General features: G+C 37.2%; 1 protein-coding gene and 1 pseudogene across 27 annotated transcripts in view; both read right to left on the bottom strand.

Moving 5' to 3' along the window:
* Window positions 1-24922, bottom strand: part of NCAM1 (neural cell adhesion molecule 1) — a 332203-nt gene that overhangs the window by 291818 nt on the left and 15463 nt on the right. The window lies entirely within an intron of this gene.
* LOC129479950 (uncharacterized) lies at window positions 16202-16269 on the bottom strand (annotated as a pseudogene).

Raw genomic sequence — 24922 nt, 5'->3', positions numbered from 1 at the left:
TGTAAAGCCTGCAGAACCATGAGCCAATTAAACCTCTTTTCCTTATACATTACCCAGTGCCAGATAGTTATAGCAATGTAAGAATGGTCTAAAATAACACAAAAAGCAAAGCATCGGCTGACTGCTTAAAGTTAAGAATTTAACCAACAGAGGAATCATAAATACTGACAGATCTGTTTTGGGAAATGAAAGTTTGGTGAGGTAGGGTAACATAGGGATATACACCTCTTTTATCATAGCATGAAGTCAACAAATAAGGACAAAAATTGATAAAACAGGTAATAGTATAAATTTACATAAAATGGAGTAGAGAAAATATTTTTGTATTTGCTTATACATTAATATGAAATATTTTCTAGAAGAGATAAGAGTTCAGTGATTTTTCAGGCCTGGCGCGGTGGCTCACGCCTGTAATCCCAGCACTTTGGGAGGCCGAGGCAGACGGATCACGAGGTCAGGAGATCGAGACCATTCTGGCTAACGCAGTGAAACCCCGTCTCTACTAAAAATACAAAAATAAAAAAATTAGCCGAGCATGGTGGTGGGCGCCTGTAGTCCCAGCTACTTGGGAGGCTGAGGCAGGAGAATGGTGTGAACCCAGGAGGCAGAGCTTGCAGTGAGCCGAGATCGTGCCACTGCACTCCAGCCTGGGAGACAGAGCGAGACTCTGACTCAAAAAAAAAAAAAAAAAAAGAAAGAAAAAAAAGAGTTTAGTGATTTTTCTGTGTTTAGAGGAGATGTCTCAGTATATATACTTTTATGCTTTTCATTTTTGAACCATGTAAATGAGTCACATTTTAAAACAATTAGACACATTAAGTTTAAAACATAAAAATATATTATTTAGCAATATGCAAGCAACCACCCAATGAAACAATTACAAGATGTAAAAGTGGTTTCTTCTTCAGATGGGAAATAGTAATCAGTGAACTAGTGTTTTTCATCGTAAACTCACTTGCATTTTTAACAATTTATGATTATGAATTTTCATTGAAAAAATGCATAAAAGTAAAGAAAAATCTCATATTGAATAACAGGCTTCTTTAAGAAAGGAAGCCTTGGGAGGAAGCAGTTGTCCCCCAAGAATACAAATAATGAATCATCCTCTACAGTCTCCTCTCTCCCATTTTCTCCATGGCTTCCTCTTCCCTGTTCCTTTCAAGAGATATTCATAATTACAATAGAATTTCCAATAAAAGATGCTTCAACACTAAAAATAATATAAAAATATATTTAATGCCTGAAAGACTTAATAAAGTTAATAAAAATGACTATTTCTCCTTTAAAATTTTTATAAATGAGGCAGGAAACAGATGTAAACTGTTACATTACTTGTCATTAAAATAAATGGAAACTTAAATTACTGTATCAACTTTTACAGACCATATTGCCAATCATAAAATGTTTCATTATGCACAATTAGTAACTGATGATAGTACAAAATGTCTAAAATTATTATCAAAAACACTTCCTTCAATAAATGAAAAATACAAAATCACTAATGTTGAGAGTAAAATTTAAAATTCAGGAGTCCCAGAGGCTGTCCCAGAACAATGAGCAGCTATTTGTGTGAACCTGGTCAAGTAAGCTCTGCTCTCTTTCTTCTTCACTTCACTTCTTCATTTGTAAAGTAGTTGGGTAAACTCAATAATCTCTAAAATACCTGCCAGCTCCAATCTTTTTTTTTTTTCTTTTCAGGTCATGTACTAGTGAAAATTTAACAGCAAAAAATCACTTAGTGGATGTAACCAGTTCATAGCCATTAACATCTACTTATTGTGAAAGTCAGATGAACTATAATAGCCTATAAACCACGTCACATTGTTGAACCTGAGTGAAGTTACTGAGGCTTTTTCAAAGTGCTGCCTCTAAAGTCTAGTTTGTTTATTTAATTGATCATTTGATGTGTCCTGGGGTAGCAGACTGAGGACCTAAGTGTGAATTTTGCTTTTATTCCTATTAAATTTCATCATGTTTAGCTCATTAATCGAACTTATTGAGATACTGAATCCTGATACTATTACCCATCATATTAATTCTCAGTTCCAATCCATGCCACCTATAATGGCATTCTACCTAAAATACTAATGTAAAAGTTGAGTAAGAAGACAGAAGAGAACACCAGCAAGATGGCAGAACAGGTGCAGAAAACACAAGAGAACACCAGCAAGATGGTGGAACAGATGCATGTAGCTCCCAACAGTAACAATAATTTCAGAGCCCTCTACAGCAAAAGTGCCTTTAGCGAAGCTTAAAGAGCCAAGTAAGAGATTGTGATAAATTGACAAATCAGGTAATAGTATTAATTTACATAAAATGGAGTGGAGAAAATATTGAAGCACAAGGCCTAGGAGAACCTTTTTGATAGGACAGCACTGCACCCAGGTGACAGAGTCTCCTACCATGGCCCTAGCTCCAGACCCAAAAATGGCTTCCATACTCCTGTGGACTCAGCTACAGCTCTGTTTGATCATTGTCTTTCTATCAGAACCATTCACCCTGGGACCCAGAAAAAAATCACACCGACTCGCGCCATGGATGATAAACCTACAGACCTCAGCTCTACCTGTGGATCAGAAAAGGCCAAGAGACTTGGCTTCGGTCCCTCTCAGCAGTCGTCAGAGATCAGTCCAGCTGATCTACTAGGGTACCAGAGAGAAATATATCTCTCTAAGTCCCCAGAGCAGGGTTGCTGACCTCAGTCCCACAAAAAGCCCTGAAATGGCTCTCAGACTGGCTACAGTCCCTCTCAACGGTGGTCAGAGGTAAGTCATGCCAGCAGCACTGAGACAAGATGGAGACATGCCTTCCTGAGTCTTCCAGGTAGCACTGCTGACCTTAGTCCCAGCTGTGGGCCCTAAAGCGACCCTGCAACTCAGTTTCAGCCTTCTCCAACCATAGACCAGGGCAGTAATGCTTGCCCAGGGACCCAACCAGTGACCCAGTGGGAAGATGTCCCAGGAACCCAGAGAAAAACACAACTGTCTATGAACCTAGTAATCAAGCCTGCCCTCTACCGACCCTAAAGCAGACCTTCATCCCAGAACTAGCCTTGTAGACCAAAGTCCTGGTGACAGTCCAGTCCACCAAGAGACCAAACAGCAGGATCCATGCCCACTACACCACCTGGTAACAGGCTGGCCACCCACAGGCCCCACTGCAGAAGGAGTAGCAGCCACATGACCCAGCTCCAACCCCATTAAAACTGGAAGAAAAGAAGGCAAAATAAAATAATTGTGACAGGGCTGACAGGACAATTGTGGATTAAGCCTCAGTTCTTTTTAAAAGGGTTACCTTAAAGATAAATCTTGACTCCATCTTTAGAGGAATTAAAGTAAACTTGATGAACAGTAGAAGGAATCACATGTGAAATTCCTTGAATAAAAATTTACTGGCTTTAAATAATTTTGTCTAATATATAACATATAATTTAAAAAACTCTTTCAAAAAAAGGCTAGAAGATATGTTTGCTCCTTCAAATGCAGACACCAACACAAGACTACAGGGATAACAAAGAATCAGGCAATTATGACACCACCAAAGGAAACTAATAAAGCTCCAACAATCAACTCCAAAGAAATGGAGATCTAATAACTGCTTGAAAGAGAATTCAAAATAATCATATTGATGAAGCTCAATGAGATGCAAAACAATACAATTAGACAACTAAATGAGTTTAGGAAGACAATGCATGAAAAAAATAAGAAATGTAATAAATAAATAGAAACATAAAATAAAAAAGAACCAAGCAGATATCCTGGAGCTGAAGAATACAACAGACCTGAAAAACTCAAGAGTGCTTCAACAACAGACTCAATCATGCAGAAGAAAGAATGTACAAACTCAAATATAGATAGGTCATCTGAAATTAGCCAATTATAGGGAAAAAAGGAAAAATAATGAAAAAGAGCAAAGAAAGGATAAGGGGCCGATGGGACACCATCAAACATACAAATATACAAGTTATGGGAATTCCAGAAGGCAAACAGAGCTAGAAGGGACCAGAAAGCTTACTTAAAGAAATCATCTGAAAACTCCACAAATCTGATAAGAGATGTACACACATCTAGATTAATGAAGCTCAAAGGATCCCAATCAAGATCAATCCAAAGAAGAACATTCCGAGTCACATTATAATCAAATTGTCAAAAGTCAGCCAGGTGTAGTGGTTCATGTCTGTAATCTCAACACTTTGGGAAGCCAAGGTGGGTATATCACTTGAGGCCAGGAATTAGAGACCAGCCTGGCCAACATGAGAAAATCCCGTTTCTACTAAAAATATAATAATTAGCCAGCTGTGGTGGTGCACACCTGTAATCCCAGCTACTTGGGTGGCTGAGGGATGAGAATCGCTTGAACCTAAGAGACAAAGGTTGCAGTGAGCTGAGACTGTGCCACTGCACTTCAGCCTGGCACAGAGTGAGAATCCATCTCAAAAAAAAAAAAAATACTGTTGAAAGTCAAAAACAAAGAAAGAATGTTGAAAGCAGCAAAAGAAAAGAAACTCATCACATACAAGAAAACCCTCATAAAGGTATCAGTGGACTTCTCACCATAAACATTAAAACCAGAAGGGAATGGGTTAATATATTCAAAGTGCTAGATGTAAAACAAAACAAAACAAAAGTGCCAATCAAGAACACTATCCTCAGCAAAGCTGTATTACAGAAATGAATGACAAATAAAGATATTCCAAGACAAATAAAAACTGAGACTGCTCATCACCACTAGACTTGCCCTACAAAAAAAATGCCAAAGGGTGTTCTTTAAGTTGAAACAAAAAAAGCAAATTAACAAAATAAATATATATAAAAGTAAAAACTCAATGGTAATGGTAAATAGTCAAATTCAGAATATTCTAATATTGTAATGGTGTTGTGTAAATCACTGGTATCTATAATATAAAGGTTAAATGGCAAAACTATTAAAAATAACCATAGCTATATTAATTTGTTAAAGGATACACAATATAAAGAGATGTAAACTGTGACATAAAAACGTAGGCAAAAAAAATAAGGCTGGGACGCGGGGCATAAAAGTGTAGAGCTTCTGTGTGCAATCAAAGTTAAGTTTGTTTCATCAGCTTAAAATGAACTATCATAATTATAACATGCTCTATGTACGCCTCATGGTAACTACAAAGCAAAAACCTATAGTAAATATGCAAAAGATAAAGAGAAAAAAATCAAGACATATGCCACTAGAAAAAAATATCAAATTACAAAGGAAGAAAGCAAGAGAAATAGAAAGGAACAAAGCCTTCACAAAACAAATAAAATGGCGTAGTAATTCCCTACCTATTAATAATTACCTTGAATGCAAATACATTACAGTCTCCAAAAGGTCAAAAGATATAAAGTGGTTGAATTAATTTAAAAAAGAAGACTTGACTATATGCTACCTACAAGAGACTCACTTCAGAAACTTTAAGGACACACATAGAATAAAACTGAAGGGGTAGAAAAAGATCTCATGAAAATGAAAACTAAAAGAGAGCAGGGGTAGCTATATTAACATCAGACAAAATAGTTAAGTCAAAAACTGTAATAAGAGACAAAAAAGGTCATTACATAATGACAAAGAAGTCGATTAATTCAGAGAATATAACAACTGTAAATATATATGCACCCATCATCAGAGCACCTAAATATATAAAACAAATATTAATAGATCTAAAGGGAAATATAGAAGGCAATACAATAATAATAAGAGACCTCAATATCCCACTTTCAACAATGGCTAGATTGTCCGGACAGAAAATCATTACGGAAAAAGTGGAGTTGAACTACACATGAGACCAACTCACACACATACATAGAACATTCCATTCAACAGCAGCAGAACACACAATCTTCTCAAGCACACATGGAACAATCTCCAGGACAGATCATATGTTAGGCCACGAACCAAATTTTGACAAATTTATGGAGACTGAAATCATATCAAGTATCTTTTCTAACCATGATGGCATGAAACCAGAAATCAAAAACAGGAGGAATTTTGAAAAATTCATAAAAATATGGAAATTAACCAACATGCTTTTGAACAACCAGTGGGTCAAAGGAGAATCAAAAGAGAAATCAAAAAATATCTTGAGACAAACAAGAATGAAAACACAACTTACCAAAACTTACAGGATGCAGCAAAAGCAGTTCTATAAGGAAAACTTATAACAATAAATGCCTACATTGGAAAAGAATAATGGTTTGAAGTAAACAACCTAATGTTATACCTCAAAGAACTTAAAATTAAGAAAAAAACTAAGCACATTAAGTTAATTAAAAAAAGACATAACAAAGATCTGGGCAGAAATAAATAAAATGTAAGCTAGAAAAACATTTAAAAATCAACAAACTAAGTTAGTTTTTTTTGAAAGATAAAAATTGACAAAAGTTTTGCTAGGCTAACTAAAAAAAGAGAGAGAAGAATGAAATACATAAAATCAGAAATAAAAGCGGAGACATAACTGATACCATGAAAGTACAAAGGATCACAAGAGACTACTGTGAAGATTATATGCCAACAAATTGGATGACCTAGAAGTAAATTCCTAGAAATATATAACCTACGAATAATAAATTATGAAGAAACAGAAAATGTAAACAGACAGGAAACAAGTAAAGATATTAAATTAGTAATTAAAGATCTCCTATCAAAGAAAAGCCCAGGGCCTGATGGTTTCAATGGTGAATTCTACCAAACATTTAAATAAGCATTAATACCAATCCTTCTCAAACTCTTCCAAAAAGTTAAAGAGGAAAGAACACTTCCAAACTCATCTTACTAAGTCAGCATTACCCTGATATCAAAGCCAGACAAGGACACTACAAGAAAAGAAAATTACAGGCCAATATCCCTAAATAATATAGATGCAAAAATCCTCAAAAAAATACTAGGAAACCTAATTCAACAGCACATTAAAAGGATAACTCACCATAATCAAGGGGATATATTCCTGGAAAACAATCATGGTTCAACAGATGCAAGTCAATAAATGTGATATACTATATTCAAAGAATGAAGGACAAAAACCATACAATCATCTCAATAAGTGAAGAAAAAGCATTTGACAAAATTCAACATTCTTTTGTGATTAAAAACTCTCAACAAATTAGGTATAGAAGGACTGTATCTCAACATAATAAAGGTCATATATGTCAGCCCACAACTAACACCATACTTAACCTTAAAAAGTTGAAAACTTTTCCTCTAAGATCAGGAACAAGATATGGATGCCTATTCTTACCACTTCTGTTTAAAATAGTACTGAAAGTCCTAGCCAGAGCAATTAGACAAGAAAAAGTAAAATAAAATAAAAGACATCCAAATCTGAAAGGAAGAAGTTGAACTGTTATTATTTGCAGATAATATAATCTTTTATATTAAAAAACACTAAAGATTCCACCAAAAAGCTGTTAGAATAAATAAATTCAGTGAAACTGCAGGATACAAAATCAACATACAAAAATCAGTAATATTTCTATACACTAAAAACAAACTATCTGAAAAAGAAATCTAAAAACAATCTCATTAAAATAGCATCAAAAATATAAAATACTTAGGAATAAACTTAACTAAAGAGGTAAAAAATCTGTATACAGAAAACTACACAACATTGATGAAAGAAATTGAAGAAGGCACAAATAAATGGAAGGATGTCCCATGTTCATGGACTGAAAGAATTAATATATTGTTAAGATGTCCATACTAACAAAAGGGAGCTACCGACTCAATGCAGCTACAGATTCAATGCAATCACTATGAAAACTACAATGACATTTTCCACAGAAATAGGAAAAAAATCTTAAATTTCATATGGAAGACAAAAGACTCTGAATAGCCAATGCAATCCTGAGCAATAAGAACAAAGTTGAAGGCATCACCCTATCTGATTTCAAAATCTACTACAAAGTGATAACAATCAAAACAGTATGGTACTGGCAAAAAAAAAAAAAAAAAAAAAACAAGATACATAGACCAATGGAATAGGACAGAGAACCCAGAAATAAACCCAAGGATATGTGGCATTATATGCATTATGTGGCATTATATGCCCTAATTTTCAACAAGGGCACCAAGAAGTCATAATAGGGAAAAGACAGTCTCTTCAATAAATATCCACATGGAAAAGAATGAAATTGGATACTTATCTTACACCATACACAAAAATCAACTCAAAATGAATTAAAGACCTGAAGCTATAAAACTCTTAGAAGGAAATATAGGGGAAAAGCTCCTTGACACTGGTATTGGCAATGATTAAAAAAAAAAAAAAAGGGCCGGGGGGATAGCGCAGGCAACAAAAGCAAAAATAAACAAGTGAGACTACATCGAACTAAAATGTTTCTGCACAGCAAAGGAAACAATCAAAAATAGAAAAGGAAGTCTATGGGTTGGGAGAAAATATTTGTAAACCATATATCAGAAAAGGGGTTAATATTCAAAATATATAAGGAACACACAAACTGAACAGCAAAAAAAATGAATAAACCAATTTAAAAATGGGCAAAGGATCTGAACATTTTTCCTAAAAACACATAAAAATAACCAACAGATAATGTATACAAAAAGGTGCTCAACAGTGCTAATCATTAGAAAAATACAAATCAAAATCACAATGAGAAAGCATCTCACACCGTTAGGATGGCTTTTGTCAAAAAGACGAGATAACAAGTGTGGGTAACCATGTAGAGAAATGGGAACCCTTGTACACTGTTGGTGGGCATGCAAGACTGCTGCAGCCACAGTAGAAAACAGTATGGGGGTTCCTAGAGAAATTAAAAATAGAACTACTATATGACCCAGAAAATATCCCTCTTCTGGATATGTACCCAAAGGAAATGAAATCACCACCTCATGAAGATATCTGCACTCCTATGTTCACTGAAGCATTATTCACAATAGCCAAGTTATAGAATAAACTTAAGTATCCATTGACAGATGAATTTTAAAACTCATATATATATATATGAGTTCATATATATATGAGTTCATATAAATATGAGTTCATATATATATGAGTTCATATAAATATGAGTTCATATATATATGAGTTCATATAAATATGAGTTCATATATATATATGAGTTCATATATATAATATATATTATATATATATAAACAATATATATATTATATATATATATATAAACAAAGAGGACATTATACTAAGTGAAATAAGCCAGACGCACGAGGAAAATACTGCATGATCTCATTTATATGTGGATTCTAAAACAAACAAAACTAAATACATAGAAACAGAGTAGAATGGTGGTTACCAGGGCAGGGGTCAGGAGAGGAGCTAATGGGAAGATGTAGGTCAAAGGGTACAAAGTTGCAATTGTGGAGGATGAATAAGTCTAGAGACCTAAATGATGACCAGGTAATAACGTTGTATTGTACGATGAAAATATGCTAAGACAGTAGACTTTAAGAACTCTATTCACAATAAATACATACATACATACTATACATACATAAAGGTGACTATGTGAGATGACGAATATGTTAGTTTGCTTGACTATAGTAATCACTTTGTTATGTACATGTATATCAAAACATCATAGTTAGCACCTTAAATATTAAATAAGTAAATAAATAAGGAAATCCTGCAAATGCAGAGCCAACACATTCCAAGTTGATGAGGAGCATGGTCATTTGACCAATTATTTGCACCGAGCTTGTATTTCTCCATTTGGCTATCATGATAAACCAATATAAACTCAATTTTCAGTCTGGAAATCTTGCCAAAGACAGAAGTGAGTTCTGATACAACCTGTCCTTACTGAACCCACATTAGATGCCGGCTTTCTTCTCTGGGCTCCCATATCATCTGCTTAATTGTTGGTTCTTAAAACTTTTCTAGGATGGGCATTAAGTTCCCCCATCTTCCTGGGAGAAGAATTCACCCTCTTTCCACTTGAAAAAAAAAAATCTGAATTTTTGTTCATCTTCATGATTTCTCAAAATCATTTCTGTAGCTGTTTATGGATTTATTTACAATTCTCCTGGTATCCTGGAACATAATTTCATTAATGCCTAAAGATTTGAAATCAATGAGAGCTACACAATCTTTCATGTATCAGCTATGTTATTAAAAAGCACTAAAAGATAAAAACCCCAACAAGAAATTGGTATGGACTGCAAACAAACTTCTTCATTAAAACAGAGACAGAGTGAATTAAAAAGAGAATAAGAATTCAAAGCAGTACCACCAGATAAAAAGGGCAGCTCTGTGGTTTTAATTCTTCTTGAAAATATACAAAACAGTAACTTGCTTAAATGACTTGCTACCGCTTTTTAATAACTATTACATATAAAAACTGCCCATCTTCAGAATGTAAGTGCTTGGCTAAGTTCTGTTCCTGGTCTTCTCAGCTTCTCTCTCTAAATGGACTTATCCTTCGAGAACCATCTACTACTTAAATAACTACAGATTTATGTCTCTAACATGGTATCTCCTAAAAACTGTAGACTTCTATTTCCAGCGGTGTACCTGGCTTTTCTTCCTAGACAGTCCACTTTAATCTCAGAGTCACCCTGCCCAAGCCAAACTATTACCTTTTTTAAAAAAATTAAAAGTCCCTATTTTCCCCTTCCCCAATTCTGTTGCTAGTGACATTTACTCTTACCACATGCCTCACCTGAAATCTAAATAATCTCCATTCTTTCCTTTCTTGCATATCCAAATCAGTCACTAAGTTCATCAATCTTCCCTCTGTAGTATTTCCTGCATAATGCCTTCCTTTACATCTCACAGTCAGAAATCCAATTCCACCTCCCATCACCTCACACAGCCTCTACAGTAGCTCCTCCTAGCCCCTGACTACTGGTTTTCCAGACTGTAATCTCTCCCAGCTTCCAAAAGAAGAGCAACAAATCCAGCTTCCCAAAACATGCTCCCATCAAGTCATTCCCAGAATCTACTGCTTCCAATGACCTCCTTACTTCCCTATCTGATGAGCAAGGCCATCCCCAGTTCTTGTTTACTCACTGCCACCAAACCTTTGCATATATTCCCAGCTGGCACCCTTTTCACAAATGAATTCAGATATATCTATTCCTCTTTTAGATCTTACCTCTCAGTCAAAGGCATAAATACATGTAGAATGCAAGAATGAATAAAGGCTACCTACAAGAGGCTCAGAGTGAAACTGAGCCAACTCTTGACAACTTGCACCTATGTGCAAGACCCTTTGCTAGGCACTGTAGAGGATATGAAGATTTGCATTTTGCTTAATCCAGACAAAACCACCACATGTAACATCTTACAGGGAAATGCATCCCCATTGCCAAAGTAAGTTGCAAACTTCTTGGGGGAGAAAAATCACATTATGGGCTTGTTGCCACCTGTATCATAAAATAAGATGTCTGTCTGAACAGGCACATCAAAACTTGATTGTTTACTTGAATAAATATTGAACTCATTCTAAAAAAAAAAAAGAGAGCCACCTAGTGAAAGGCAACAACTAATTTTATTTGAATGCAAAAAACCTTTGAACTTTGGCCGGGCGTGGTGGCTCACGCTTGTAATCCCAGCACTTTGGGAGGCCGAGGCGGGCGGATCACGAGGTCAGGAAATCGAGACCACGGTGAAACCCCGTCTCTGCTAAAAATACAAAAAAATTAGCCGGGCGCGGTGGCGGGCGCCTGTAGTCCCAGCTACTAGGAGAGGCTGAGGCAGGAGAATGGCGTGAACCCGGGAGGCGGAGCTTGCAGTGAGCCGAGATTGCGCCACTGTACTCCAGCCTGGGTGACAGAGCGAGACTCCGTCTCAAAAAAAAAAAAAAAAAAAAACCTTTGAACTTTAACCTCCATCTCTATGTCTAAGATGTCTTATTTTTAAAGACAAATTCTTATCTGAGATGTCTGCAAATTTTGTTTAAAGAAGTTAAATAAGATGAACTTTCAAAGATTCTTCGAATTCCTTAATTTCCTATGGGTTAGCTCCCTCTGCATGCCTACTCTAAGTGATTGTGGGAATAGTTGCACCAAATACACCAAAGCATCCTCGTGGAAAATTTGCAAGCGATCTACAGCAGTTGCAGTTAGCTCAAGACCACTAGTAAAGATTTGTGCTTTTAGTGAAAGGGCAGTCCCATAAGATATTCTTTACCAGTATTCTAGAAAAGCAATGTGGTGTTAGCCCAACACAATACATGCCATCTAAGAATTATGTAACTATTTTCATATTAATCACTGCAGAATTATCTAATTAATATTTTATTTAAGACCACTGAGGAGGACGTTTCACATGACAAGAAATACATCTTAAATCCATCTTAGCCTTGCTTTAAAATGCAACCGTATGTATTGTGTACCGCTTTATAATGAATGGGACAAAACCCAAACTCTTTTCTTCTGCAATTCATGAAGGAAAGATTACAAAATACTGGGAAACATCATTTCGTTTTTTTTTCTATGATCACAGAATGAATGATAAGCCTTAAGCTATCAAAATGGTGGAGATGAGGGGAAGGGATTGACAATCAATGCATACAACATAAGATAGTACTGTAGTAATATGGTAAAGCTATTAGATATGTGAAAGGGGTGATTCTCCTCTACATTCTCTTATCCTGAGTAACAGCCCCCCAGAATAAAAGGGAAAATTTTCCCCAGTCAAAACACATAAATGGAAGACATAAATGTTTCCTGTCTCCTGGAAGACAGACAGAAACAGATGCTTCCAGGTGCTAGGCATTTTCCATTTTGCCAGGGGTAATCTTAGCATGCTCACATTCAATAGTTCTTTGAGGAATATCCAAATAAAATTATTTTAGCTATTCTCATGAAGATATAATACCCATAATCTAAAAGTTAGTAAGAATTAAGGATAAATATTAATAAGTGCTAGGATTAAAATAAACCTTCACAGAGATAAAAGACTACATATTGGGTATAATGTACACTGCTCCAGTGACAGGTGCACCAAAATCTCAGAAATCACCACTAAAGAACTTATCCATGAAACAAAAAACCACCTGTACCCTCAAAACTATTGAAAAATAAACCTTCATGGTTACAAACAAACAAACAGCTAGCACAATTAAGGATCTCACATTACTAAAATGCCGAATCAAGGCTCAGCCATGTTGTAGTATGTATCAGTACTGCATTCCTTTTTCTTTCCCAATATTTTATTGTATAAATATACCACATTTTTGGTCCATTCATCAATTGATGGAAATTTAGTTTTTTTCCATTTTTTGACCCTTATTAATAATGTTCCATGAACATTAGCGTACATGTTTATACGGACATATGTTTTTACTTCTCTTGGAAGAGCAGAGCTGCTGGTTCACATGGTAACTCTGTTTAGGAACTGCCAGACTTGTTTTCCAAAGACGCTGCACCATTTCCATTCCCATCAGCAGTGTTTGAGGGTTCCAACTTTTCCACAACATTATTAACACTTGTTTTCTGTCTTTTTGATTCTAGCCATCCTGGCGGGTGTGAAGTGGTATCTCATTGTGGCTTTGATTTACATTTCCCCTGATGACTAATGATGTTGAGCATCTTTTGGCCATTTGTCCTTATGGGCCATTTGTATATGTTAGCTCTGGATTTTTCATAGATGCCCTTTATCAGGTCAAGGAAGTACTTTCTATTCCTTGTTTAATGAGTGTTTTCATGCTGAAGGGGTGTCACATTTTGTCAAGTGTGTTTTCTGAATTTAGAGGTGATCACGTGGTGTTTGATACCAGCTGTTTTTGTTTTGCATACTTATGAAGTCTACACAATTCTAAAAATGTGTAATGCATTTCAGATTTTTATAAAAAAGTTCAAATTTAAATGAAGTATAAATCCTAAAAATTATGTCTGTTAAACAAAAATTATGGGACCCCATTGTTTTAGACTGAGCTTCTGCACCCAACCCCAAGAGACCAGACCAAACCAAAATGGAGTCACTCAGGCTAAATGCCATGTAATCAAACTGAAACTTTAAAGCAGATAGATCCCAAAACAGTTTGGGTTTTCCTGAAAACAGGAGATTCCAGTCAACCTGAGTCAGTGCAATAAAGAAGTCTCCTCTGCTTTAACTTGCAAAAAAGTCACTGGAAGTAACCAGATGTTAACCAGTTTTTCCTCTATAGTTGTTTCCTTGTTCCCACTTTCCAAACCCACTGTTCTGCCATTGCTCAGTGGGAGCTCTCATTCTATTTTGTTGAACGGAGGCTGCCCCAATTTATGAATCACAAATAAAAGACAATTAGATTTATAACTGAATTTGTTGCAATTTTGTCTTTTGACATGTCTATAATAAACATTTGGAGAAGTACATCAGTAATATTTTGGAAAAAAATTTATTATGAAACCAATATAAGTACTTTTGAATGGCAAAAATTATAGTTTTTTTTTTTGTTGTTGTTGATGTTGTTGTTGTTGTTGTTCTACCAGTCTAATTTTTTATGGTCCTACTTTTTCAGACTACTTCTTGGCTACTTCTGTTCTTCAGAACAGCAACCCAAGCACACACTCAAAGTCTATGGACCACTGTACATAAACCCAAATTAAACACAATTTCCATGTAGCTGAATATTACAGAAAGCAATTCAAATAAAATCGAAATGGTGTCATCAGAGGATCTGTGTTCAACAGTCAAAATCCAACCAAATCCATACAATAGTAAAGAGGAGAATAACAAGTAGTTTCACAGACAGTTAAATATATCTAAGCCAAGTGGTTATTAGGAAACCTGTATGAAACCTTTTAACTCAGTTAACTACTTTCCAGTATTTAACAAAATCATTTAAAACAATAAGCTTTGTCTCCATGATTATACACAATCATTTTGTCAAAATATGTGAACACAGACAATGGCATATTTTCCCCCTTGTGAAATTCAAATCTACTTGGAAATGCCATATTCTGTGCAGAATTTTTCAAAAGATGCTAAAAATATGTAAAGTATATTAAACCAGTCCAAAGTAACAGACCTCCAAAATAATTAACGTACATTTTGAGGTTTTGGAAACTGTACTGGCTAATGTGGCTGTTGCCAGCTAGAACTAGGAGATCAGGAAAAGCTTTTATGAAGAGTGTTTTACCATAGAAGAGAAACACTACAAGAAGCTCATCTTATGCAGTCTTATTAAAAGAAAGCCTCACTAATATTAAGAACATTTCTTCTGTTTATTCTCAATGTTTACATTCAACCACTGAGTCTTAAAATACAATGAAGAAAAAAACATGCCATTATTACTAAGATAATGTCAAAAATATCATTTAAAATCAACTTGGGGGACAAATATCTTCCAGGCATTAACCGAATCACGTATTTTCTAAAAGCAATAACACTTAAATACAATTTGCTTAATTTTGTGTTGTGTGTCCCCATCTCACCCCACTCCCCAAACCCAAGCTACTTATATTTAGATTTTTTGGTTCATGTTTAATTCTCCTGAGATTTCCAATATGGCATATATTCTCAGAATTTCATTCTACCTCTTTTTGGATACATAACAAGGAGAAAATGCTTACAAAATTATAGAGATGGACAAGAACATAGACTATTGCATCATAGAAAGATGAGTCACTTTCCTCTTCACCCCAACGTTCAGGATCCTTACACACTGGGACTGCACCACATGCAATGCAGTGGCCAAAAGGGACTCTTCTTCCACAAAACACTGCACTAATTCTCCAGTATTCAGCTTTTCCACTTGAATGGAATAAAAACCCTTTTGAGAACAACAATTACAATCCCCCCATTTTTTTTCTCAGGCGCACTATTGGGCTTCTTAGTGCATGCACAATGCAAATAAGGCAAGCTTCCTTTCACAGAGTGATTAATATGCAAAGACAGCCTGCTTTTTTAGTAGGATGTGAAGAACCACCAACAAGCCTTTCTAAGCCCAGAGGTTTCTACAATTATTTCCACTGTTTATTTTTAAACAGAAGATTACACAATAACACCAAGCGCTGTAGCTCTAATTTGCCAATATTTTGTAAACAATGACAGTTTAGATTTTTAAACCTTTTGTATCGTATTTAAATCTGTGGTCAACTATCGATTCCAATGTATTAATTTTTTTTTCCAAATCTAGGAAACTCATTTATATGGGACAAGACTCAATCTATACTTTTTTATTAAGAAATTGCACTTCATTTTTAAATAGTGAATGATTTGTCTGGCATGAACTTTTGGAAAATGTGGTGATTTTTATATGTTTTTATAAATTCCAAATGAAGACTAAGAAATGACATTTCTTTCATCGCAAAAACCAGAAACTCTGCTAGACAAATTCTATAAGAGCTGTAATACTAGAAATTGCATTTTAATAGTAATCCATCTCACTTACATATACACTTATAAAGATTGCAACTTTTCCAAATTGTTATTAAATTCATTATAAGACTGTTTTAATAGAAAATTTAACAAAATTTGTTCAATAAAACAATGCTACAAAGAAAACAATATCTTTGTAGAACAGATTAAACACATATGCACATTTAAGGGGCATTTCTAATGACATTATTTCCTAGGTGATTTTTTTTTTTTTACCAAAGTTTCCAAGAAAAAGCAAACTTATCTGATACGGCTGTTAGGCCTTCCTTAATAAAGATTTCACTTGTCTCATCATTTTTGGTTTTGGACTGTCTTCACCCACAAAGTATCATGACACAATTCTAATCATAGAATTACCTGACATTTGCACCTAATGTTTTAAGCAAAAAATCATCGAAAACTCAAACATTTTGCTTTGAATATAATTTTTTAAAATCAATGCATTAAACATCAAAATGCAACTCCGATTTTTCTGTTCTTTTTTAGAAACAACTTCTACAGATACAGTTTTAAGATAAAATGTTAGATATGGATAAGACTTACCACATCAAATTGCATTTTAGCCAAAATATTTCAAAAATATATGTAGATCAATACCTATCATGGTCTAAATCAAACCGATCTTCTCACCAACAGTCCCAAATCCCAAGACACGTGACTCGAAACAGACAATAATATCTACATACCTTCAGGTTTTATAGAATAGATATTAGCATCATTTCAAGAACATCAACAAGTCATTCAAGACATTTTTGTTTCCCTGTGAAGTTCCAGCGTCCAGCTAGTCCAAGACACTTAAGCACCTGGATTCTCCAGACAGCCGCAGACATACAACCAATCCCACCAAATTCATCTGTAGGTTTAAATTGTTTTCCTCCTTTTTACTTCTAAATTCTGAAAGTTCTCCTCCTTTGTACATTTAATAATTTTCAATTACTAACAATTTATAATTTAAAAAGTATTGATTTATCTGTTCTGCTCTATAAACAAATAAAAAGATGAAAGTGAAAATTAAACTCACAGTGGAACTCTTCATTTTAAATCTCTCATGTTGAGCAAGTTAAGAGTATATAATTGTATATATAATTTTATACTCATCACAAAAAGTTTAGTATTTAGAAATAAATACATAAATTGTTAAAATAACTGCACATATTTATAATTTATGTTTTCTTAAAATATGTCCAATTATACTTTTATTATTGTGACTAAATAACTTTAACTGGGGTTTGTTTGTGAAAGCTATTCTCTTAATATTGCACAGGGTAGCAAAAATATAACTCAGTAATATATTGATTTACCTCCCAGTGACTTCAAAAGGATCTACTGTGATATCTCTAGAACACCAAATAGTGAATGATTTTCCTGGTTTCCTATTTAGATACAAAACTACCCTTAAATGCCCAAATCAATTATTGTGTGAAACTGAGAGGTGACAGCATGCTGGCAGTCCTCACAGCCCTCGCTTGCTCTCGGGGCCTCCTCTGCCTGGGCTCCCACTTTGGCGGCACTTCAGGAGCCCTTCAGCCCACCGCTGCACTGTGGGGGCCCCTTTCTGGGCTGGCCAAGGCGGGAGCCGGCTCCCTCAGCTTGCAGGGAGGTGTGGAGGGGGTGGCGCGAGCGGGAACCGGGGCTGCGCGCGGGGCTTGCGGGCCAGCTGGAGTTCCGGGTGGGTGTGGGCTTGGCGGGCCCTGCACTCGGAGCAGCCGGCCGGCCCTGCCGGCCCCGGGCAATGAGGGACTTAGCACCCGGGCCAGCGGCTGCGGAGGGTGTTACTGGGTCCCCCAGCAGTGCCAGCCCACCGGCGCTGTGCTCGATTTCTCACCAGACCTTAGCTGTCTTCCCGCCGGGCAGGCCTCGGGACTGCAGCCCGCCATACCTGAGCCTTCCCCCGCCTCTGTGGACTCCTGTGCAGCCCAAGCCTCCCCGACAAGCGCCGCCCCCTGCTCCACGGCGCCCAGTCCCATCGACCACCCAAGGGCTGAGGAGTGCGAGCGCACGGCGCGGGACTGGCAGGCAGCTCCACCTGCAGCCCCGGTGCAGGATCCACTGGGTGAAGCCAGCTGGGCTCCTGGGTCTGGTGGAGATGTGGAGAACTTTTATGTCTAGCTCAGGGATTGTAAACTCACCAATCAGCACCCTGTGTCTAGCTCAGGGTCTGTGAATGCACCAGTCGACACTCTGTATCTAGCTGCTCTAGTGGGGCCTTGGAGAACCTTTATGTCTAGCTCAAGGATTGTAAATACACCAATGGGCACTCTGTATCTAGCTCAAGGTTTGTAAACACACCAATCAGCACCCTGTGTCTAGCTCAGGGTCTGTGAGTGCACCAGTCCACACTCTGTATCTAGCTGCTCTGGTGGGGCCTTGGAGAACCTTTGTGTGGATACTGGGTATCTAACTGATCTGATGGGGACGTGGAGAACCTTTATGTCTAGCTCAGGGATTGTAAACGCACCAATCAGCACCCTGTCAAAACAGACCACTCGGCTCTACCAATCAGCAGGACGTGGATGGAGCCAGATAAGAGAATAAAAGCAGGCTGCCCCAGCCAGCAGCAGCAGCCTGCTCGGGTCCCCTTCCACATTGTGGAAGGTTTGTTCTTTCATCTTTGTAATAAATCTTGCTACTGCTCACTCTGGGTCCACATTGCTTTTATGAGCTGTAACACTCACCGGGAAGGTCTGCAGCTTCACTCCTGAAGCCAGCGAGACCACGAACCCACCGGGAGGAACGAACAACTGCAGACGCGCCTCCTTAAGAGCTGTAACACTCACCGCGAAGGTCTGCAGCTTCACTCCTGAGCCAGCAAGACCACAAACCCACCAGAAAGAAGAAACTCCGAACACATCCGAACATCAGAAGGAACAAACTCCTGACGCGCCGCCTTAAGAGCTGTAACACTCACCGCGAGGGTCCGTGGCTTCATTCTTGAAGTCAGTGAGACCAAGAACCCACCAATTCCGGACACAAAATGCCTATATTCTCAAAAATAATGCCTATGTCTAACTTGGCTATAAAGGAATACAAATAATAAAAATATTCTTTTTATGAGAAGGAAGGTAGGCGAATGAACTGCCTTCATGACCAGTTATCTTAATTGAGTCTGACTGGTAATTTAAATTCTGATTCCAAAGCCAATTTAGTTCAAAATGACCTCAAATGGTAATCTAGGGCAGTTAACTGACTCACTTTCGATCCCTTATCTTCAAAGAAAATCACATAATGTCCCTTTTTTACTTCATTATGACAAATTGTCTTCTTTGATGAAAACTTTAAATTTTAAACATGTGATGAGTAACTTTCGGTTACATACACAAAAGGAAAAAAACAGAAAATGATAAATAACTTATTTATCATTTTCTGACATTTCAAGATTGTCTTTTGTGTCATTCCACAGGAATAAATATTACAAGTGTAAACCAAAAACTTTCCAAACGTGGTCTAGAATTTTTCACAAAGCTACTGAATGGTATTCATCTTTTACCTCCAATTCCTAGACCAACTACATAGAACACGGGAGTTATTTCATAAATACTGGATTAAGTCAATGTTTCTAGTGAACATTTAACTACCCAACAAGTCTGAGACATGGCCACTTGCCAATGTGTTTGTGAAATTGTTCCTGTTCTGATTTGCAAAATCACTGCCAAGTCCACGTCTTTCTATCTAAGATATATGGAATCTCAGGCCACCTTGGAATCTCTTGGGAATGCTTCAGTTCAGAAAAGTTTCCTCAAAACTCTCTAAATTGTCAGTCCCTTGAAGTTGTCTGAACATTCCTCTGCTTGGGTTTTTGCCTTTGATGCACCCCTAGAGCATGTCCCCTTTCCTTTAAGAACTGCAAGCTTCTTTCAGTCTCAACGATCCTACCCTAAAACGTGCAAGATAAAAAATTTCAAAAAAAGATTTTAAAAGTCCGCTTTGGACTTTAGCAATTAGAGACCCTGAAGGAGATAGGTCATCAGTGGGTTCTGAGTCTGCTCCAAAATTAAAGTCAATAGAGCCTCTCATACCACTAATTCAAACACACACACACACACAGACACACACACATACACATACACACACACACACACACACAAACTGTAAGCTACAGGAGGGTGGCAGCCATATGTCTCTTCTCCTATACTCCCCTCACCCCAGCAGAAGACTCAATTTTTATAAATAGAGAGATTGAACCAGATGCACTTTGTCCTTGAGTATACTAGACTTTGTTGAGGGCAGAAGCACCCTACTGAAAATAGGAGAATTAAATGAAGTCTAGACTACAGAAGAAAAAAATACCCCAATCCATTTCTTCCTATTCAGCTTAGAGAAAAATAGTAGTCGGACTTATACCCTGCCTGCTGCAAAATTTTGGATTCTCTTAAGTCAATCAGTCCAAAAGAAAAAGTACTCATGAATATACATGGATGTCCCCCACCCAATGAACCAAGTTTCTGCACAGTCGTTCAGCGTGACACCCCACACTGAGCCCAACAGCTCTTCAGGGTCTCACTATTTACTAATAGGCAGCCAGGGGTCATTAGAATTTGAGGAGTTAAATGAAACAACATGAAACACAAAAGGAGATACTACCGCAAACATAATAAAGAGGAATTCAGACAAAAGGAGACAAGAAGCAAGAGAAATGTTGTAACTCCTCAGCGATATGAAAGATACCGCATCAAGAACGAAAAAGATGCTATGCTAGCTCTTCAGAGGCTTCTTTTCCTTACTTCTTCATTCTTCATGTTTCAAAGAATCAAGTTGCCAGGTAAGTGACTTCCAGATTAATGAAGTGTCACCAATATGATCTTTAGCAGCAACCATTATTTAAATATACTAAATTTTATGGCTCAACCATTATAGTGAATTGACAGGTTTGATATTAACCGCATGCAAATGGAAAGGAGAATCTAGATAAACCACTTTTAATTTTTTAAATATTACTTTTGTCAAAATCAAGATCTACTAGGATTTGCTTTCACGGGAGGTGAAACAGCTCCACAATTAAGCATGGCATTTCCAACTCAGTTGCAATTCACAATGATCCTGAACTCTCAGAAAATGAAAAATAAATGGAAAATGTGATTCTCATTAGAATCAATACTTAAATCCAACATGAACTGTATACCCCTTCACTGTGAACTTTAGCAGAAAGAAAGGACATGGGAAAAAATTACTGAGCTCACTATGTGCCAGACAGTTGCATAAAGTACCTCATTTCGTCCTCACAATAACCCTATTAGTTGGGTATTATCCCTGATTCACAGATAAATAAACTGACCGTTGGAGATTAAATAACTGGCTCAAGGTCATGAAAAGCAGGAGAGTCATGGTTTGAAATGTGGGTTTGATACCAAAGGTCCATGGGGGCACCCTGTGCAGTATGCACTGCCTCCAACACCAAAAGGAGACACTAAATTCAGAGAGAAAGAAAGATAATTTATAATTATGTACCCAAACCAAAGAGCTTTCATTGGATTTCCATCTTCTTATGCCCAAGATAACCGGCCTTTAAGGCTGCTTAAAGTACACCTTTATGGTGTACTGTAAGTCCAATTCTCATACAGCAATTGCAGCTTAACTGGTGACTGGCAGCCTCTCATGTGAACAGAATGGACACTCAAATTGAAAATGAATAAAAGAACATTAGAAAGGTAATCAATCACTCATGTGCTGATCTGATAAAAACAGCACATCCAATTTGTCACATGCAGAACAAGCTTCAAAAGATTTTGCTATAGAAACATTTTTTAAAGGTCTAGAAATAAATGTATGAATACCACAGGCAATGAGGTAAGAAGACAAAACTGAATCTAAAAATAATCAACTCATATGATAAATGAAGTCACTGGGGAAAACCCCTAACTTTATTCATTTCCTCTGGCATAAAATTGTCCTGTTGTCCTTTGCAAAGGTTGCTCATTACCTCTCCCCTCCCTCTGACTCTTGTCCATGGTGATGCATAGTTCAATGTGCCCAGGAACCTTCATGATGAAGCTGTCACCCAAACTAGCAGCCCTCTTTTCCTTCTTTCTTTGCCAACTGTCCTGAACATCAGCTCTTCCTCAGGCTTTGACTCTGAGTAAAGAACTTGAATTTCACCATTCAACTGAAATCCCTCTGACATCACCACTCTCCTCTGACACAAATCCCACGTTTCTACTTAATTCTCACCTTCTTTATACTTTTAACCACCCTTAGTACTGCTGCCCTTGTTTTTACTGCACTATTTGTTTTGCAAAGCAATATGTGCTCATTATCAAAAACTCGGACAACATAAATAGTGATTTACCGTCTTCCAGTCTTGATTATAGGGTGAGTGAAAGACATGTTTTTTAACAAGATTGGGATTATACCTATATATACTATTTGTTTCCAACTTTCTTTCACTTCACTTTATTACACTTTTCTAACCTAGGCTTTTGTACCACTAAGCTCTGGTTCTCTTCGTTTGTTCACTATTACTTTCCGAATTATAGGCAAGATATCATTCTGTGTGCTACATAAACATTGCCACATAAATACTTGTGGGTGTGATAAAAACCCCGCAAAGTACTGACCATAACTCATGGTGTTTTTCTCTCCACTGGACATATAAAAATATAGATTACTACCATCTTTGAGTCTTCCTGGTCTCTTTAACCGGGCTTCCTCCAGTCACCTCCCAAACATGGAACACACATACTTACCTCATCCACCCTTCCTCTCAGTGGAGATAAATTCTTCCTTCAAAGTCTCCTTCAACTCTCACCTAAAGTTGTGTGAATTCTCCAGTGTCTGCATATTTATCTCATTCCCTCAAGCTTATAACTTTAAAGAGCTTTCTCTCTCTCCGTCGTCTACCATTTGGGATCCATCATCCACCCTTCCTGGTTGCTTTGTTATTTCTAACATCTCAGCTTTGCCCCTTTTATCCTTATCCAAAGTCATTACAAGTGTGTCTTTCCAAAATTATCTGCTTTAGAAAATATATCACAGTTGGGGCCGGGCGCGGTGGCTCACGCTTGTAATCCCAGCACTTCGGGAGGCCGAGGCGGGCGGATCACGAGGTCAGGAGATCGAGACTACAGTGAAACCCCGTCTCTACTAAAAATACAAAAAATTAGCTGGGCGTGGTGGCGGGCGCCTGTAGTCCCAGCTACGCGGAGAGGCTGAGGCAGGAGAATGACGTGAACCCGGGAGGCGGAGCTTGCAGTGAGCCGAGATCGCGCCACTGCACTCCAGCCTGGGTGACACAGCAAGACTCTGTCTCCAAAAAAAAAAGAAAATATATCACAGCTGGGTTTCTTTAATCTAACAAGGATCTATGGCAGTACATAAAATTTGATTTTTATATAATTTTCAGCTACATGTCTACTAATAGAATATACAGCTGTAACCAGCCGAACCAGGCAATATTTATCCTGACTCTGAAAGGTTAAGTGCCTCATATTTTGGCTGTAGATGCTACCTGGTATTCCCAGTTATCTTTTCATTCCCAAAGAGCCAGTAAGCTCTGTAAGGTCAAGGTACCATATTTAGGGCACAGTAATGTGCGCCTTCAGTCCCAGCTACTCAGGAGGCTGAGGCAGGAGCCCAGGAGTTTGAGGCCAGTCTGGGCAACACAGTGAGATACCATTTCAAAAAAAGGTATAACATTTAGAGTTTGATTTGTTTTGTTTTTTCACACCCTGTCGTTAGCTGACTGCTTAGATGCTCAATACGTAACTTTGCTGTCATTTCTTCCTCCCCTCCCTCACAACCCACTCAGTTTCTATTCTACACCTTCTGACGTACTCTCACTCCACTACAGACCGCTTCACCCTCTCTTTGATCCTACATTCTTCCTTCGATGACAGTAGCTTCCAAACTCTTTTGACCTGAGCCAAAAGAATGTATTTTCCATTACAACCAAGTTACATATTACACACACACACACACACACACAGAAAGAGAGAGAGAGAGAGAGAGAGAGAAATTGAGGTATTCAAAGCAGTACTTACCCTTATATAAAGCACACTCTCTTTTTCCACTTCTTCCCTCCTTCTCTCCCTCCTTCCTCCCCTTTTTCCTTCCTCCCTTACTTCTTTCTTTTTTAATGTATATGGAAGCCCGTTAAACAGATTTCATCATCCACAGTTTGAAAAATACTGACCTACAAGCTAAGGTATTAGGAGGCCCAAACTTTTTCTAAAACCTAACCCGTCTCTTAATTTCTCCATCATATTTACAGTACCATGATTATTTAATTTTCTCGAGTTTGTAACTTCAAAGATCTTTCTCCCTCTCAGTCATCTACCATTTGGGATCTATCATCTACCCTTGCTTGCTTTGTTATTTCTAACATCTCAGCTATGCCCCTTTGATCCTTATCCAAAATCATTACAAGTGTATCTTTCCAAAATTACCTGCTTTAGAAAATATATCATAGTTGGGTTTCTTTAATCAAACAAGCACCTCTAGCAGTACATAAAATTTGATTTTTATTTCTTCAGCAACATGTCTACTAATAAAATGCATAGCTGTGAAATATTTCATTTACAATGCATTTCCCATATATTATCTTATTTTGTTCTTATATTCAATTGCGGAAGTTACAGTTCAAAGAGGTTACATAACTGATATAAATTCACTTGGCTAGTTAGTAGCAGAGCAACTTCT

Source organism: Symphalangus syndactylus, chromosome 3 (assembly GCF_028878055.3).
Source record: "Symphalangus syndactylus isolate Jambi chromosome 3, NHGRI_mSymSyn1-v2.1_pri, whole genome shotgun sequence".
Lineage (NCBI taxonomy): Eukaryota > Metazoa > Chordata > Mammalia > Primates > Hylobatidae > Symphalangus > Symphalangus syndactylus.
Note: the sequence above shows the minus strand (reverse complement) of the source record. Positions and strands in the feature narration are given on the sequence as shown.